Source organism: Zalophus californianus, chromosome 6, assembly GCF_009762305.2.
Source record: "Zalophus californianus isolate mZalCal1 chromosome 6, mZalCal1.pri.v2, whole genome shotgun sequence".
NCBI lineage: Eukaryota > Metazoa > Chordata > Mammalia > Carnivora > Otariidae > Zalophus > Zalophus californianus.
Window position 1 is genome coordinate 94369479 of NC_045600.1, and position 6762 is coordinate 94376240.

General features: G+C 41.8%; 1 pseudogene; it reads right to left on the minus strand.

Annotated features, from left to right (window-relative positions):
- Positions 1–1710: 1710 nt before the first annotated feature.
- LOC113909684 lies at positions 1711–3052 on the minus strand (annotated as a pseudogene).
- Positions 3053–6762: the final 3710 nt, after the last annotated feature.

Here is a 6762-nt window from a genome sequence, read left to right on the forward strand (position 1 = left end):
GATCCAAGCTAAACCCACCATGACTTGATTTATAAAAATAGGCAGTGTGGGGCACCTGGGTGGTTCAGTTGGTTAAATGTCCGAGTCTTAATTTCGGCTCAGGTCATGATCTCAGGGTCCTGAGATCGAGCTCCAAGTCAGCTCTGCACTGCATGTGGAGTCTGGCTAAGATTCCCTCTCCCTTTCCCTCTGCCCCTCCCCTCCCCTCTGCTTCTCAAAAAAAAAAAAACCAAAACATATATATATATATATATGCTGCCTGTATAGGCAGCAGGCTGGTTTGGACCCTGGGACCCTGGATGGTAGTTTCCCACACCCTGCTTTATTCAGGAGATTCTTTATATTGTGGCCTTAGGCTCTAACAGAAGGAGGTTGATGAGTATTTTACTTTCTTATAAATGTAAATGAGGATTTTTACGCTCTTATTTTTATTAAGCAGCAAGTTTAGACTCTATTTCCAGCTCTGTAGTTCCTGGATTTGTGCTTTATCGGGTTAGCAGAATTGTCATACATTATAATCACACAGGCGACAATATAGCACAGTGTCAAGAGCAGCTGCAGAGATCCACACACCTGGGTTTAAGTTCATCTACCATCCAGCGTGACTTTAGATCACAGAGCCTCAGTTTCCTCTTTGTAAGGGTTGGGCTAGATGACTTTTAAGGCTCTGTTTGTACTAGTAGTCTATTTCTGTGTGCATTGTTCATTAGCTGGAATGCTAGTGAGATTGATAAATAGAGGCCCAAATAGAAGAGGCAGAAGTCAATCAGATGAGAAATGACACAGGTCTAAAAGAGAGGACTGGCAGCATGGATGGAGATGCCAGCACACAGACGACAGATGTTTGTGGTATGATGCCAAGCACACTATTAAAATTAAATGAATGAGTAAGGTTGTCAGTGTGAATGCAATTAGATGGATATGAGTACCACGGGATAGGAAAGAATAGAAGATGATCACGAAACCCTGAGTTTGAGGGACAAAAGCCTTGGCCATACTCAGCTTGGATAAAGGATAGGGAATATAGATGGATGTGGACCCCAAAATGACGACTAAAGAGTCAGGGCTGAAGGAGTCTGGCTAAGGATCTTTTAAATAGGGGCACGTCCACTACCTGAAGTTGGCCTCTACTTTGTCCCACCCAATTCCATCTGGTATATACCTTCCAGATAAATATTCCCTAGCACATAGCTTTTACCCCGTTATTTGACTGCTCAGGAAACTGTGGCTTCCTATCACCTATCTCCTTGTACCAGCATTCTACATCACTGATAACCCGGCCTACCTTAACTTTTAGGTCCTAGGCTTATCTTAAGCCTCTGTACAAATCCTACATCCCTGGCATCTCATTGACACCTGAGCACACCTGGGCTTTTTCACCTTCGTGTCTACCTTGAATCACATGTTTTCCTTACCTGAAGTATAATTTCTCTCTCTTTATTATCTATCTATCTATCTATCTATCTATCTATCTATCTATCTATCTAGCATCTATCTATTTAAAGACAGGGAATACTTTATTCAAACCCATCAGAGAAATGAACAAGCTTGAGTCTATAACAAAGCATCATGTTTTAAAATATAGGTCAGTAATTGTGTATCGGAGTATACACTGCTACATACAAATTAACTGATCAGACCACAACTTTTTAATGTTTAAAACAGAATAATATTCCCTGTAAAAGTAGCACCTTTGTGACATTTTTTACTTTAGTATTCTTCTCCTTCTCCTTCACCCTCTCCTTCAACAGAATCCACACCAACCTCCTCATAATCCTTCTCAAGAGCAGTCATGTCATCCTGAGCATCAGAAAATTCTCCTTCCTCCATGCCCCACCCACATACCAGTGAACGAAGGCACGCTTGGCATACATCAGGTCAAACTTGTGGTCCAGGCGAGCCCAGGCCTCAGCGATGGCTGTGGTATTGCTCAGCATGCACACGGCTTGCTGTGCTTTGACAGATCACCACCAGGTACCACAGTGGGAGGCTGGTAATTAATGCCCACTTTGAAGCCAGTGAAGCACCAGTCCACAAACTGGATGGACTCTTGGTCTTGATGGTGGCTATAGCAGCACTGACATCTTTGGGAACCACCACACCATGGTAAAACAGGCAGCAAGCCATGTATTTACCATGGCAAGAGTCACATTTCACCGTCTGGTTGGCTGGCTCAAAGCATGCATTGGTGATCTCTGCTACAGAAAGCTGTTCATGGTAGGCTTTCTCAGCAGAGATGATGGGGGCATGGAAATGGATGCAAGGATAGGGTACCGGCTTGGTCTGGAATTCTGTCAGATCAACATTCAGGGCTCCATCAAATCTGAGGGAAGCAGTGATGGAGGACACAATGTGACCTATCAACCTGTTCAGGTTAGTGTAGGTTGGGAGTTCAATATTGAGGTTTCTCTGACAGATGTCACAGATGGCATAATTGTCTACCAGGGAGGCAAAATCAGAGTGCTCCAGGGTGTGGGTAGTGAGGATAGAGCTGTTGAACTCAACTAGAGCTGTGGATACCTGAGGAGCTGGGTAAATGGAGAAGTCCAGCTTGGACTTCATGCCATAATCAACAGAGAGACATTCATTCCATCAGTAGGGAGATGAACCCAGAACCAGTTCCCCCTCCAAAGCTGTGGAAAACCAAGAAGCCCTGAAGACCTGTGCCCTAGTCAGCCAGTTTCTGAATCTGGTCCAAAGCAGGGTCAATAATCTCCTTGCCAATGATGTAGTGCCCCTGGGCATAGTTACTGGCAGCATCTTCCTTGCCTGTGATGAGCTGCTCAGGGTGGAAGAGCTGGAGGTAGGTGACAGTGTGGATTTCATCAATGACCGTGGGTTCCAGGTCTACAGACACTGCCCTGGGCACGTGCCTGCCAACACCTCTTCTCACTGAAGAAGGTGTTGAAGGGGTCATCTCCTCCCCTAGTGGTTTTGTCACTTGGCAGCTGACCATCAGGCTGGATGCTGTGTTCTAGGCAATAGAGCTCCTAGAAGGCATTGCTAATTTGGACACCAGCCTGACCAATGTGATGGAGATGCATTCATGCATGGTTGCTACTTTGCAGCTACCAAGCAGAATGGTGGAGAGGAAATGGAGAGGTTGTTGCTTCTTACAGTGCAACTCTTAGGTGGTCGATGTAAGAGAACCTGCCTACATTTTAAAATGTGTCTGAAACCCCTCTGTCTTCAAGCCTCACTATTACTCTGAACTTTTCATGCTACCAAGTCCATAGTGTTTTTGTGCTGCTCCAAACTCCCCAACACCGAATGCTGTGGTCACTTATCTGGTATTTTTCACATGCTGCGTGATGCAGGAACCCCCACACCTGTGGCATGTCTCCTTTACATAAATGTATGGCCTGTGTGGATTTATATAACCTTTGGGAAACTCTGAGAATTTCAGTTCTAATTCCCATTTGGGACAACTGAATCTCGCAGGGTGGGTACCAGCTGACCAGAGAGAATAGTTAGGGATAGGAAAGAATTAGCACTGACTGAGCACCTACTATGCATCAAGCCCTCTTTTGATACCTTGGAAACAGGTATTTCACTTTGCTTCACTACAACTCTGCAAAGTAAATGGTATATTCCCCATTTTTCTAGGTGAGAAAACTCATTGAGAAAAATCAGGTAAAATGGCCAACTTTGCAAGGCAACTCGCTGGTGGATCTGGGGTCAGAAAGGACCAAAGCTCACACAGTTGTGAGTGGAGGAAGAGCAGCACCGCAGAAAGCTTTGGAGGCAGGCGGGCCCACCATGTTATTTTGAAGATGAAATGTGAAGATGTCTAACTATGCCTGGCACAGAGTAGGTGTTTAACAACTTGTGGCTTTTATTATTAAATCACATTTAGAAGATAAAGTATTTTAATAATTTCCTCTTTGAATGTCCCATATTACTTAGCAAATGTATGACTTAATATTTGTCATATAATTGATATAAGGGCCATTTGGTCTACATTTTGCCAAGCAATTGGTTTGACTTTTTTCAAAAGAAAAAAGGATAGATATGCTGTCTCCATGTCCTCACACAGAAGAAGACCAAATTCAAGAGTCCTAGAATATGTGGGGTCTCACAAAGTTTATGATAAGCACTCTGAGTAAGGGCTGCGTTTATTTTCATTACTGCCATACCGGATGCTTAATAAAAACATGTTCCATAATGCTGGTGAATAAATGGATATGTTTAAGAAGTACCATCAGGAATCCTGTCATCCCTTTGAGCACATTATTCTTATTCTGATGATTCTACTGAATTGGATCTAGATTCAATTACAGTTGTTAAACTGGCTCATCATCAGAACTTTTTTGTTGTTGTTTTGTTATTTCTTTAACTTCTAGGTTTTTGGGCTATATTCCTGGAGAATCTGATTTATTGGCTCTGGATATTTAGGAAGTTCCCCAAGAAGTTCTGCCCATCAGCCAGGTTTGGAGATACCACATATCTAGATGATGATGACCAACATCCACCCCAACACCTGGCCACACACACCCTCTTTCCTTTAAGAGGCACTCAATGGACTTGAGTCAAATTTCCTTGTGGCTGACCAACCATGGGTGACAACATCACTCTTTCACCCCATGCTGATCACAAACCTCCTGAAGACAATGCCCATAGGAAGTGGGGCAACCACTATTATTCAGGTCTGCATGGTGTTTGAAAAGCAAAGGAAGGAGAAGTAGAGTGTAAGTTGAGGGATCATAGGTCCCATAGGCCACTCTGCCAAAGAAGGCCGCTGACATTGCTAAGTGCTTGTCATGAGGGCACCCTGAGTCTACATTTTCTGTTTTAAGGCTGGAAATGCTCTTCTTGGACAACATGCATCCAGGCTACCCTCCACCCTTCTTACTGTAACTATCCAAACTCCACCCCTTGGCCTTAACCTCAAGAATTGAAAGTTCTCCTGAACTTTCTAACATCCCCTACATGGCCTGATATCAGACTCAAGGACAGGTCTCAGAGATATCAGGACGGCAAATGCTACTCTTTGTGAGACAACTCACTGTGTTAGAGGGGAAGTAGGCAGGGCACATGAAATGGGCACTCCATATCTATAGGCTGGGACCAGCCAGTTCCTCACCTGTGCCAGGCTTTTACTCTGCAGCTTTGCTCTAGTTTTTCTGAGCCTGAGAAGGCCACCTTTCCTAGACAGGCACCAAAAAACCCTCAGCAAGGCACCACCTCAGATTCAGGTTCATGTTTTGTTACAGACTGGGAAATATCAACCTAGAAGGGTTGCAAAGAAAATGTGATTTAAAAAATTTGCTTTGAAAAAATTAACCCGGTAAAAATAATAATATGTAAAAATTTGGGGGGGAACCCACTTAATTTTGGGGACTATAAAAAAGATATGAAAAAGTCCTAGAAACATCAATATAAGTTTGGTAGATATCATTATTTGACACACAAAATATTCTAAGTAAAAATTTTCATAGTATTAAATTTTAACATTAATAAAAATAAATAACATATATTGTTCTAGATAGTTTAGAAATTTCTACGGTGATAGAAGTTTTGTTTATGTTTCTTGTATGTTTTTTGTTTGTTTGTTTTTTCATTTTGACATGCACAGAAGATAATGGACAGATTTTTTTTATTTTGACAAAATATATGGAACATAGAAGTTATCATTTTAGCTATTTTTCAATGTACAGTTTAGCAGTATTGAACAGATTTTTTTCTCTTTTATTCTTTGTGTGTTCTCTGCCTCTCTTACCCTTGCTAATTTGTATTTACTTTGAATAGGTATTCAAAGATATTTAGATGTTTTGATGTCATGTAGATACCCATCTTTGATTAAGCTCCTAAACATGAACCGGTTGATGTGCCAAGTTTTTCATAAGTGTTGTCTCACTTACTCCTTGCAGCAACCCTCTGAGGAAGGCACTATTAATATTCCCACTTTACAGAGGAGGGAAGTGAGGGTCAGAGAGGTTGTATTGGTTGTTCAAAGTCACAGGGCTAGTAAGAGAAGCCGCTGGTAAGTGTTTTGTCTATTGCAGAGGCAGGATGGTAAAACAACAATACTACTGTCTCTGTGCATTTGATTGATCCACTTTGCTGAAGACAAAATTAATGCACATCCTAAATCTGTGCTTATACATTCTGAAGTTTGCCATTGCAAAAAATGTCTGAACAAATATAACAAACAGAGCCTCAATGCCTTTTACAATTTGTGTTAGGTCTCCCCAAAGACTCTGAATAACTGTCACAACCCAATATACCCAGCAATCATGTAGAACTGTTTTTATTCAGCTCAAAAATGGAACCATAAATTTCTCATTTGCATACAATGGAAGGGATGAGCATTCATCTGTTATCATGTGGGTGTTGTAGCTAGAATTCAAGCTCTGTAATAAAGCTGAGTGCACATTCTGACTCGTAGGTGTTTAGCTACTATTTAACCTCTTTCAGCCTCAATTTCCCAGTCTTTACTATGGGGATGAAAGGAATACCTACCTCCTCAAATTGTGATGATTAACTGAACTGCCAGGTACATTGCTAAAATCTAAATACAGCTTCTAATTTATGATGGTTCAATTTATAATTTTTTGACTTTACAACAGCAGGGAAGTGATATACATACTTCAAATTTTGAATTTTGATCTTTTCCGGAGGTAGCAAAATGCAGTATGATATTGTTTCATGATGCTAGGCAGTGGCAGCGAGTCACATCTCCCAGTGAGCCACTGGATGGCAAAGGCAAACAACTGACAGGCTTATAACCAGTCTGTGCCCATATAACCATTCTGTTTCTCA